This window comes from Pseudophryne corroboree, chromosome 1 (genome assembly GCF_028390025.1).
Source record: "Pseudophryne corroboree isolate aPseCor3 chromosome 1, aPseCor3.hap2, whole genome shotgun sequence".
Classification (NCBI taxonomy): domain Eukaryota; kingdom Metazoa; phylum Chordata; class Amphibia; order Anura; family Myobatrachidae; genus Pseudophryne; species Pseudophryne corroboree.
The window spans coordinates 483,074,981-483,087,128 of NC_086444.1; the positions used below are offsets into that span (position 1 = coordinate 483,074,981).

At 45.3% G+C, this 12,148-nt stretch overlaps 1 long non-coding RNA gene across 5 annotated transcripts in view; it reads left to right on the forward strand.

Annotated features, from left to right (window-relative positions):
* LOC134894764 (uncharacterized) overlaps nucleotides 1-12,148 on the forward strand; it is a 201,216-nt gene that overhangs the window by 100,364 nt on the left and 88,704 nt on the right. Inside the window, exon 4 of one of the 5 annotated variants that reach the window (XR_010171823.1) lies at nucleotides 8,439-8,652. The exons of the other annotated variants lie outside the window; for them this stretch is intronic. This is a non-coding gene — a long non-coding RNA (uncharacterized LOC134894764). Of the gene's footprint in view, nucleotides 1-8,438; nucleotides 8,653-12,148 lie in introns of those variants that run through there. 5 annotated transcript variants of the gene reach the window in all.

The window sequence follows — 12,148 nt, forward strand, 5'->3', positions numbered from 1 at the left end:
CGTACTGTGTAAAATAGGGACACTTTCCTGCCGTACTGTGTAAAATAGGGACACTTTCCTGCCGTACTGTGTAAAATAGAGACACTTTCCTGCCGTACTGTGTAAAATAGGGACACTTTCCTGCCGCAATTTGTAAAATGGGGACACGTGCCTGCCGCAATGTGTAAAATGGGGGCACGTGCCTGCCGCAATGTGTGAAATGGGGACACGTGCCTGCCGCAATGTGTTAAATGGGGGCACGTGCCTGCCGTACTGTGTAAAATGGGGACACGTGCCTGCCGCAATGTGTAAAATGGGGACACTTTCCTGCCGCAATGTGTAAAATGGGGGCACGTGCCTGCCGCAATGTGTAAAATGGGGACACTTGCCTGTTGTACTGTGTAAAATGGGGGCACGTGCCTGCCGCAATGTGTAAAATGGGGACACGTGCCTGCCGTACTGTGTAAAATGGGGACACTTGCCTGCCGTACTGTGTAAAATGGGGACACGTGCCTGCCGCAATGTGTAAAATGGGAACTATTGCCTGCCGCAATGTGTAAAATGGGAACTATTGCCTGCCGCAATGTGTAAAATGGGGACACTTTCCTGCTGCAATGTGTAAAATGGGGACACGTGCCTGCCGTACTGTGTAAAATGGGGACACTTGCCTGCCGTACTGTGTAAAATGGGGACACGTGCCTGCCACAATGTGTAAAATGGGAACTATTGCCTGCCGCAATGTGTAAAATGGGGACACTTTCCTGCCGCAATGTGTAAAATGGGGGCACGTGCCTGCCGTACTGTGTAAAATGGGGACACTTTCCTGCCGTACTGTGTAAAATAGGGACACTTTCCTGCCGCAATGTGTAAAATGGGGGCACGTGCCTGCCGCAATGTGTGAAATGGGGAGACGTGCCTGCCGCAATGTGTTAAATGGGGACACGTGCCTGCCGCAATGTGTAAAATGGGGACACTTTCCTGCCGCAATGTGTAAAATGGGGGCACGTGCCTGCCGCAATGTGTAAAATGGGGACACTTGCCTGTTGTACTGTGTAAAATGAGGGCACGTGCCTGCTGCAATGTGTAAAATGGTGGCACGTGCCTGCCGTACTGTGTTAAATGGGGACACGTGCCTGCCGCAATGTGTGAAATGGGTGCACGTACCTGCCGTACTGTGTAAAATGGGGACACTTGCCTGCGTACTGTGTAAAATGGGGACACGTGCCTGCCGCAATGTGTAAAATGGGGGCAAGTGCCTGCCATACTGTGTAAAATGGGGACACTTGCCTGCCGTGCTGTGTAAAATGGGGACACTTGCCTGCCGTGCTGTGTAAAATGGGGACACTTGCCTGCGTACTGTGTAAAATGGGGACACGTGCCTGCCGCAATGTGTAAAATGGGGGCAAGTGCCTGCCATACTGTGTAAATTGGGGACACTTGCCTGCCGTGCTGTGTAAAATGGGTGCACGTACCTGCCGTACTGTGTAAAATGGGGACACGTGCCTGCCGCAATGTGTAAAATGGGGGCAAGTGCCTGCCATACTGTGTAAAATGGGGACACTTGCCTGCCGTGCTGTGTAAAATGGGGACACTTGCCTGCCGTGCTGTGTAAAATGGGGACACTTGCCTGCCGTGCTGTGTAAAATGGGGACACTTGCCTGTTGTACTGTGTAAAATGGGGGCACGTGCCTGCCGCAATGTGTAAAATGGGGACACGTGCCTGCCGTACTGTGTAAAATGGGGACACGTGCCTGCCGTACTGTGTAAAATGGGGACACGTGCCTGCCGCAATGTGTAAAATGGGGACACTTTCCTGCCGCAATGTGTAAAATGGGGACACGTGCCTGCCGTACTGTGTAAAATGGGGACACTTGCCTGCCGTACTGTGTAAAATGGGGACACGTGCCTGCCACAATGTGTAAAATGGGAACTATTGCCTGCCGCAATGTGTAAAATGGGGACACTTTCCTGTTGCAATGTGTAAAATGGGGGCACGTGCCTGCCGTACTGTGTAAAATGGGGACACTTTCCTGCCGTACTGTGTAAAATAGGGACACTTTCCTGCCGCAATGTGTAAAATGGGGGCACGTGCCTGCCGCAATGTGTGAAATGGGGAGACGTGCCTGCCGCAATGTGTTAAATGGGGACACGTGCCTGCCGCAATGTGTAAAATGGGGACACTTGCCTGCCGCAATGTGTAAAGTGGGGGCACGTGCCTGCCGCAATGTGTAAAATGGGGACACTTGCCTGTTGTACTGTGTAAAATGAGGGCACGTGCCTGCTGCAATGTGTAAAATGGTGGCACGTGCCTGCCGTACTGTGTAAAATGGGGACACGTGCCTGCCGCAATGTGTGAAATGGGTGCACGTACCTGCCGTACTGTGTAAAATGGGGACACTTGCCTGCGCACTGTGTAAAATGGGGACACGTGCCTGCCGCAATGTGTAAAATGGGGGCAAGTGCCTGCCATACTGTGTAAAATGGGGACACTTGCCTGCCGTGCTGTGTAAAATGGGGACACTTGCCTGCCGTGCTGTGTAAAATGGGGACACTTGCCTGTTGTACTGTGTAAAATGGGGGCACGTGCCTGCCGCAATGTGTAAAATGGGGACACTTGCCTGCCGTGCTGTGTAAAATGGGGACACTTGCCTGCCGTGCTGTGTAAAATGGGGACACTTGCCTGCCGTGCTGTGTAAAATGGGGACACTTGCCTGCCGTGCTGTGTAAAATGGGGACACTTGCCTGTTGTACTGTGTAAAATGGGGGCACGTGCCTGCCGCAATGTGTAAAATGGGGACACGTGCCTGCCGTACTGTGTAAAATGGGGACACTTGCCTGCCGTATTGTGTAAAATGGGGACACGTGCCTGCCGCAATGTGTAAAATGGGAACTATTGCCTGCCGCAATGTGTAAAATGGGGACACTTTCCTGCCGCAATGTGTAAAATGGGGACACGTGCCTGCCGTACTGTGTAAAATGGGGACACTTGCCTGCCGTACTGTGTAAAATGGGGACACGTGCCTGCCGCAATGTGTAAAATGGGAACTATTGCCTGCCGCAATGTGTAAAATGGGGACACTTTCCTGCCGCAATGTGTAAAATGGGGGCACGTGCCTGCCGTACTGTGTAAAATGGGGACACTTTCCTGCCGTACTGTGTAAAATAGGGACACTTTCCTGCCGCAATGTGTAAAATGGGGGCACGTGCCTGCCGCAATGTGTGAAATGGGGAGACGTGCCTGCCGCAATGTGTTAAATGGGGACACGTGCCTGCCGCAATGTGTAAAATGGGGGCACGTGCCTGCCGCAATGTGTAAAATGGGGACACTTGCCTGTTGTACTGTGTAAAATGAGGGCACGTGCCTGCTGCAATGTGTAAAATGGTGGCACGTGCCTGCCGTACTGTGTAAAATGGGGACACGTGCCTGCCGCAATGTGTGAAATGAGTGCACGTACCTGCCGTACTGTGTAAAATGGGGACACTTGCCTGCGTACTGTGTAAAATGGGGACACGTGCCTGCCGCAATGTGTAAAATGGGGGCAAGTGCCTGCCGTACTGTGTAAAATGGGGACACTTGCCTGCCGTGCTGTGTAAAATGGGGACACTTGCCTGCCGTGCTGTGTAAAATGGGGACACTTGCCTGCCGTGCTGTGTAAAATGGGGACACTTGCCTGCCGTGCTGTGTAAAATGGGGTCGCGTGCCTGCTGTAATGTGTAAAATGAGGACTTTTTTTTATCCTGTGGTGGCTGTGATGAGATCAGATGAGGTCACGCCCATCTTAAAGCCATGCCCATTTTAACGAGGCCACACCCTCTTGTCGGGATGCTTTTCCTCTTTATATCTATGGGGGGGCGCATTTTTTTATGTGAATGGGGGGGGCGCATTTTTTTTATGTGAATGGGGGGGGGGGGGGGGGGGGGCGCATTTTTAAATCTCACACTGGGAGCCAAATTGGCTAGAAACGGCCCTGGTGCTGAATACAAAATCACACATAAATTATCAATGGAAATCAAATTTATTAATGGAGGTCTGGATTTGGAGTCACACTCAAAATGAAAGTGGAAAAACACACTACAGGCTGATCCAACTTTGATGTAATGTCCTTAAAATAAGTCAAAATGAGGCTCAGTAGTGTGTGGGGCCTCCACGTGCCTGTATGACCTCCCTACAATGCCTGGACATGCTCCTGATGAGGTGGCGGATGGTCTCCTGAGGGATCTCCTCCCAGACCTGGACTAAAGCATCTGCCAACTCCTGGACAGTCTGTTGTGCAACGTGGTGTTGGTGGATGGAGTGAGACATGATGTCCCAGATGTGCTCAATTGGATTCGGGTCTGGGGAACGGGCGGGCCAGTCCATAGCATCAATGCCTTTGTCTTGCAGGAACTGCTGACACACTCCAGCCACATGAGGTCTAGCATTGTCTTGCATTAGGAGGAACCCAGGGTCAACCACACCTGCATATGGTCTCACAAGGGGTCTGAGGATCTCATCTCGGTACCTAATGGCAGTCAGGCTACCTCTGGCGAGCACATGGAGGGCTGTGCCGCCCCCCAAAGAAATGCCACCCCACACCATTACTGACCCACTCCCAAACCGGTCATGCTGGAGGATGTTGCATGCAGCAGAACGTTCTCCTTGGCGTCTCCAGACTCTGTCACGTCTGTCACATGTGCTCAGTGAGAACCTGCTTTCATCTGTGCGGAGCACAGGGCGCCAGTGGCGAATTTGCCAATCTTGGTGTTTCACTAGAGTGAAAGCACCGCCAGCTTTCAAAAGTGACCAAAACATCAGCCAGAAAGCACAGGAGTTGAGAAGTGATCTGTGGTTACCACCTGCAGAACAACTCCTTTATTGGGGGTGTCTTGCTAATTGCCTATAATTTCCACCTGTTGTCTATTCCATTTGCACAACAGCATGTGAAATTGATTGTCAATCAGTGTTGCTTCCTAAATGGACAGTTTAATTTCACAGAAGTGTGATTGACTTGGAGTTACATTGTGTTGTTTAAGTGTTCCCTTTATTTTTTTGAGCAGTGTGTGTGTGTGTATATATATATATATATATATATATATATATATATATATATATATATATATATATATATATATATAGGATGTGAGTGAGTAAAAGAGTTGTAACAGGTAGACATTCCTGCAGAGCTACTGTGAACTGTTTAAGAGCTACTGAGAATCATTCAAGGAACCATTGAGAGAGTATATGAGAGATACTGAGAATTATTGACAGATACTGGGAACTCTTGAGATTGTAGAAATCTGCTATATTTCAAGTACTGTGTACTTGTGCATGAGACTGAGTTTGTGCAGGCAGCGTGATAATATCTGTTTGAGCTACTAGTGCAACAGTTCCTGATTCTAACCATGGAAAAAGAGTGGCAGCCATTTTGTGTGAGTCAAGAGCTGAGTTAAAGAGCACTTTGGGACTGAGTTATTTATACTGATAAGTGCTGAAGATAATAGCCATATTGAAAATGGAACTGTGTGCCTTATTATGGGAAATTCAAAGCTACTGTTCCCTGTAATCAGAAAAGAACAGCATTAGTAGGCTTACCATACTATCCCTTTAAACAGGAACACTCATGAATTTCAAAGAGGATCTGTGGCTGGTTGACTTCAAGTCTACATTTCACCTGGTTTTAATCAGCTACAGAACCTGTGTAACTCATGAGTGTTCCGATTTAAAGGGATAATATGATAAGCCTAAGCATTAGATGCTAAGCTCATTGCTATTACCTATTGTGGATTACTAATACTGTACATGCATATTATAGGTCAGTGATCATCTAGCAACAGAGTACTCCAACAACAGAACTTTGTGTGCATTTTAGAGTCTAATGCTGGACAGTTGGAGGTTTCTGCTTATTCTTCTGAGTAGTAATCAGTGTTGCTATTACTGTACAGTATATTGTAGAGATGTGTGCTGGCCCATTTTTGCTGGTTTTGGTTCTAGTTCATTGTCAGGTTTTGGTTTTGCCAAAACAGCCTCACTGGTTTTGGTTTTGGATTTGTATTTTTTCAGAAGTTTGGAAAGGGGGGGGGGGGGGTTTAGTTTTCATAAAATCTGAACCACTCATTTCTACCTGTGACGTGTGGTGAGGTAAATGGCTGACAAAGCACTGGCTAGTGCCAAAGCCAGATTTACACACAATGGGCCAGATGTCATTGGGTGCTAGTTTGTTCTGCATGCAACTTACACAATGTGATAGGTAGGGGTGTGTGCCAAGCCAATTTTCGGATTTTGTGTTTTGGTTTTGGATCTGTATCTCCTTCGTGTTTTGGATCTGTATTGGTTTTTGCCAAAAGCGCCCTTGCGGGTTTTGGTTTTGGATCTTTATCTTCTGAGATTTAGGAGGAGGAGAGTATGGAGCAGGAGGTGGATAGTGGGGAGAAGGAGAGCGATGAGGAGAATGTGGAGGCAGCTGCTCCAGCACCAGGCAAGACGTGCACTGGAAGAAATGTGCATTCCACCTACTGTATGAAGAAAATTGTGCACTGTTTCACGCCATGGTGGCTGTATTTCCCAAGCTCCTTGGGGAACATGCCCACCGGACATCTGCTACTCGCAAGAGGGGTATGTGGAGGAGGAGATTCACTGATGCCATCAACGCCATCAGCACCTGTCGTCGTTCTACTAAGATCATCAAAAAGTGGGTTTAATGATGTGAAGCGACATGCTGAAGGCAAAAATGGAACAGCTCTCTCTGTCTGCGTATCTGAAAGGGGTGATCTGTCCATCCATCCAGGGGCTCTGCCCAAGTGTAAAATTAAAATAATAAAAGCTAAAAACAAAAAGCCTAAAATTATAAAAAAATATATATATTTTACACAGAGCTCCCTTTTACACATTATGGCAGGCAGAGCTCCCTTTTATAGATTACAGCAGGCAGAGTCCCCTTTTACACAGCACAGCAGGCAGAGGCCCCTTTTTACAAATTACGGCAGGCAGAGCTCACTTTTACACATTAGGCAGGTAGAGTCTCTCTTTTACACATCAGGAAGGCAGAGTCCCTCTTTTTTTTACACATAGCAGCAGAGTCCCAATTTTTACACATTAGGCTTTCAGAGTTCCCTTTTTTACACATTAGGCAGGCAGAGTCCCCTATTTTACACATTATGGCAAGCAGTCTCTTTTGAGGGAGGGAGGGGGTGGAGAGAGAGAGAGAGATAGAGCGTTATACTCACCTTCACCTGTGACTTGCAATCCGGCATCCACAGCACACTGTCAATGCCAGAGGAGGCAGAGACCCAGGAGCTGGCGGCTTTGGCAGCGCTCCCGAGTCTCCTGCAATGGCGGTGGGAGACAAGTGCTGGCGGGACCCAGAGACCTGAGATGGCGGCAGTGTGGTGGGGAATGCGGGGCTCAGAGTCCCTTCAGAGGAGGCGGCTCCAGCGGGCGGCAGGAAACAGGCGACGGCGCTGGAGGACTCTAGTGAGTGTCAAAGTCAGAAAATATTACAGTACACACATTACGTACAAACACCACATAGATGGCCTCCGTGTGCGTAGGTATTTGGCCGTGCGTGCACATATTCGCAATTTGCATATGGTCGCTTCTGTGGTCCTGCGCATTAGAGCGTGGTATGAGTAATTACAGTGGAATTTGTACTCGCATGGAAAAGCCACAAAGATATATCATATATCTAATCCATATATTGCATAAATCCCCCACTGTCTGCTTCCTCTTCTAATAGCATGAAGATCGGTCACACATAAATTAAACTCCTAGAAACTCAAATACAATGGCCTTATTTACACAAAGCTTTGAAATTCTATGAAGAAGGCAAACACCTTTATTTACCCTTATTATTCTAGGGTAGCCCAGTTTCTGTCGACAACAATAAATACTGGATTGTCATTGTCTTGTCTGAAGACAAGACAAACAAAAAGACAATACCCAGGAACCTAGGCTGAGGAGAAACTCAATTAGCAATAGCTAACAAAAATACAAACCAGACATTTAGAAATCTGAGGTACAGTAATAACATTCATAGTCTAAACTCTTGGAGATGTGTATATATATATATATATATGTATAGAGGGAAGGCAGCGGCACTCTCAGGTTTTTGATTCAAAATAAACTGGACACAGCGGTCTCTGGTTCAAACTTCAACGTTTCGATATTTTACTATCGTCATCAGGATAGTACAATATCGAAACGTTGAAGTTTGAACCAGAGACCGCTGTGTCCAGTTTATTTTGAATCAAAAACCTGAGAGTGCCGCTGCCTTCCCTCTATACATTCGGTTGTGAAACCAATACAGGAGGCACCTGGGTATTTATGTCTGGTTGGAGTGAGTGCCGGCTGTCCACATCTGTATATATATATATATATATATATATATATATATATATATATATATATATATATATATATATATATATAAAAAACAGTTTCCCAAGTGCGCTAAATAAGACTGTATCTACAATGATTCTTCCAGTGTTGTTTCCATAAGTCAGAATTGAATACTGGAGAAGATTTGTATCTGGGAACCTGTAACGGACACCCCTCACCAAGATGGTCACCCAAACAAGAGGCCCAAGGCCAATTAGTAAAAAATTGTTTTAATAACACATGTTAAAACAAATACAGTTTTCACATAAAATTCCTCATATAGTGTTCACAAAGATGTGTTTAAAATGATGACAATAAAGAATAACCAGTATGTTCATTGTGTGGTCTTTAACTCTAGATAATCCCTCACCTTTTTCAAGGTGCGAGCTTAAGAGGGAGTATCTTCACAAACTATGCTGGAAACTCCTGACTGACAAACCCAACGCGTTTCGTCTTATCGACTTCATCAGGGGTAACAAATTTATAAAACAGGCTTATTTGCCATTAATAGATTTGTGTGTGGAGAATCACAACCTTGGATATAGTGATAAAAAGGGATTCTCTTAAGTTCGCTCCTGATAGGAGCTTTCTTGGTGGTTCCTTTTAGGAATCCTAATGGTCCTAGATACAAAATTCTGCCTTATAGATAATTATTCGAGACTCCTTTGTGGAGCTCCTTATAAGGACTATTGATTGAGGTTCCCTTTAAAAATACTGGCAGTCAGATTTTGACGCACTGACTGAATAAGATATCTAGATCTTACAATCAGGACTTTTTCTGATTCAGGTATTAGCCCGTATATAGAATACTTCTAGGAAAAAATACTTCAAAAAGTATAAAGCTGATTTGACAATCACAACGGAATGAAAACCTGCTCAGTAAAACTCACAGAATGGATCCTGAGAGATTCTGGCTGTGAATGGAAGTGGCAGAGTTATATATATATATATATATATATATATATATATATATATATATATATATAATTCCTAACAAATTGTAATAGCAGGAGTATGTGTGTGTGTGTGTGTGTGTGTGTGTGTGTGTGTATGTATATATATATATATATATATATATATATATATATATATATATATATGAGTATATGGATATATGTGGATATATGTATATCTTGAGGATGGAAATAGATAATCATATCATGTGTGGGATCATATTGTTCAGAGTCACGTAAACATTAATCTGGTGGGTATAAGAACATTATCATATATTATCCACATTAAGTTATTAATAATACCAGATTTATGTATGATTAATGTGACGGGTTTAACTGGTCATGGGGCAGGAACTCAGATGCAAACAACAGAAATCACATCTCAAGTCTTAGCCATCGCCCACTTCTTGAGCTGACCAATGATCCCCGGTGCACAGGATATGTCCCACCCCCGAACCAATGGAAGAAGAGCACACAGTGTCTATTGTATTATGTTTTGATCTACTGTATAAAGAGCCAGCTGCATGCCAGGTCACTATCACAGACTCTAAAGGTTATCTACCCAGATGACTGAGGACCAGACTGGGAAGCGCAGGCGACAAAACCAAACACGTATGTACCATTGACTGTAGCCATTATTCTATTGTATTGTATTGCTTTGTTATTGTAACCCCCTTTCAGTAATAATATGCTGTGGTGTCAGAACCCGGCATTTTAAATACAAACTGGTGTCATGTTTTCCTTTCCCTGCTAAGGTATTAAAATGTATTTACAGCCACTCGGGCTGCTGCATTGTGCTAACAGCGTATAGGCCTGTGTACGCAAACTGTGTAGTCACTACGCCCTTTAGGCGTACGTACGCAGAGTGCGTACACTGTGCGACTTTGTGTATGTAAGGTTTGTGAATAACATAAAGGTGAAAGGTTAATTACTGCGGCCGCAGCAGCTCAATATTAAAGTGTATCAAGTGTGTTTAAGGTATATGCTTTTTAGTCCTGTAAGTAAACCAGCGTTTACAATTGGGGGCATCGTCCGGTTTCCACATGCTCACAGCCTAACAGGTCATTGCAGACTTAATCTATCAGCAAAGGGCGGAAAGTTACCCTACGTAACCTTTTCTTGGTCGATGGATACGCTGAAAACCCTACTTGTGTGCTGATTAGATGGCGTCTGCTCTGTCTGGTCTGCAGAGGTGCTGGTAGAACCCGTAAAACACAGGAAAAAAGCTATTTTAAAATCTGTGAATTTTTTTTGGTGCCAAAAAGCGTACACAAAGGGCACGCACCGATACTTTGCATACCCTCTCACATTGTTGCCACAAGACTCAGATTGCTAGATTCATTTAGATCTGTGTGAAATCGGATACATTTGTTGCTATATAGTTAAATTTGAAATAACAGTATTTTAAGGAAGCAAGTGTAAAGACACAAACGCAGGTCTGCATAAAAGTTTATACAGAACAAGTTGTGTCTAGTGGGCAATAGTAATTAGTATTGTTCACATTTATAGAGTTGTGTGATTTGTTTTATTGCGGACGCACGGTTTTGTACACGTGTCACGGACAAAGTACAGGACTGCGCACGCAGCGTAAAAGACATGCACGGTCGCGTGTTTACGCAACATGCGTAAGAGTGCGGGCGCTAAGTACAAATTACACAATAGTGTCGTTTAGTTAAAAGGTGGGAAAGCAGCCATGCTACAATAGCACAAAACTACCCGGTTTCTAAAGCAGATTAGTATAAAACTTTTGTTTAAACTGTATTGCCTCTGGGGTTAAAGCTGCCAATCAGAACGAGTGAAAATTTTCTGTACAGAAAAACAAAGTGTATTTGAGTGGGCGAAAGCGGAGTGAGTGGATTTGAACCCCGGAAATCGGGTCCCATGGTACACCAAGTAAGTGGAGGCTTGGTGGCGTGAGGCGGCTGACTCACGTTAATATAGATTGAAATACGTAAGTCATGAGGAGACTTACACAGGAGCATGGTAGGGAATTGTGAACTGTGTGACCCATATAGTTTTTTTATATGCTCCGGCTGAGGTTTTGCAGCTTGTGATTCGATTCCAGTGGTCGTACCGCAGATACGTAACAAGTACCTATACGCTGTGTGATTGGACCGCGCGTTTGTGGGTGCGATATATGGCGCAACTTGATACCCTTTTTACGAGCTTTTGCGTAAAATAGCGGTATCATTAGCGCCGTGTAGAGCATACGCAAGCGTGATTTGTGTATAAAAAGTGCATAGGGAGTTTTCGCTGGTCTCTCAGGAAAAAACCAACGACAGATATTTTACTGGAAAGGGTAAGTTACTCCTAAAAACTTCCAGTAAATATAGGTCAATTAGGGGCCCTAAGTTGGGTACATCGCCTTCTCTATCGACAGTGTATGGTAGTACCGGCCAACGTGGGCGAGAGTGGGTGGAAGCGCTCGGAGAACTTTCACCATCGCCTTGTATTGAGTATTTTGGTGTTTGTGGGAAAAGGCCCACAATTATGGGAGCCAGTTGCTCAACTAAGGGACGTTTGGTAGCCAGGGTTTAGGTTGAAGAATTGCGGCTGAGAGGGCCAGCAAGGTTTATTATTTGTGAAAAATATGGTTCACACACGGAGGCTTTTTGCAATGAATGGTTACGTATGACTGAAAAAGATAGGGTACCATTCCCTAGGGTGGGCAGCTTTGAACCAGAGGTACTGCAGAATGTAAGCAGTAAAACAAAGGATTAGACATAACGATTGTTTAAAATTATGGCAGCAAGGGGCGTGGCTTGGCTGCTGAAGGAGGCAGTTGTGTTCTAAGAGTGCTCCTGGGACCAACAGCTATTTATCACATATATACTCCTTTCCTGCCCTCTTCCAACTGCCCCAG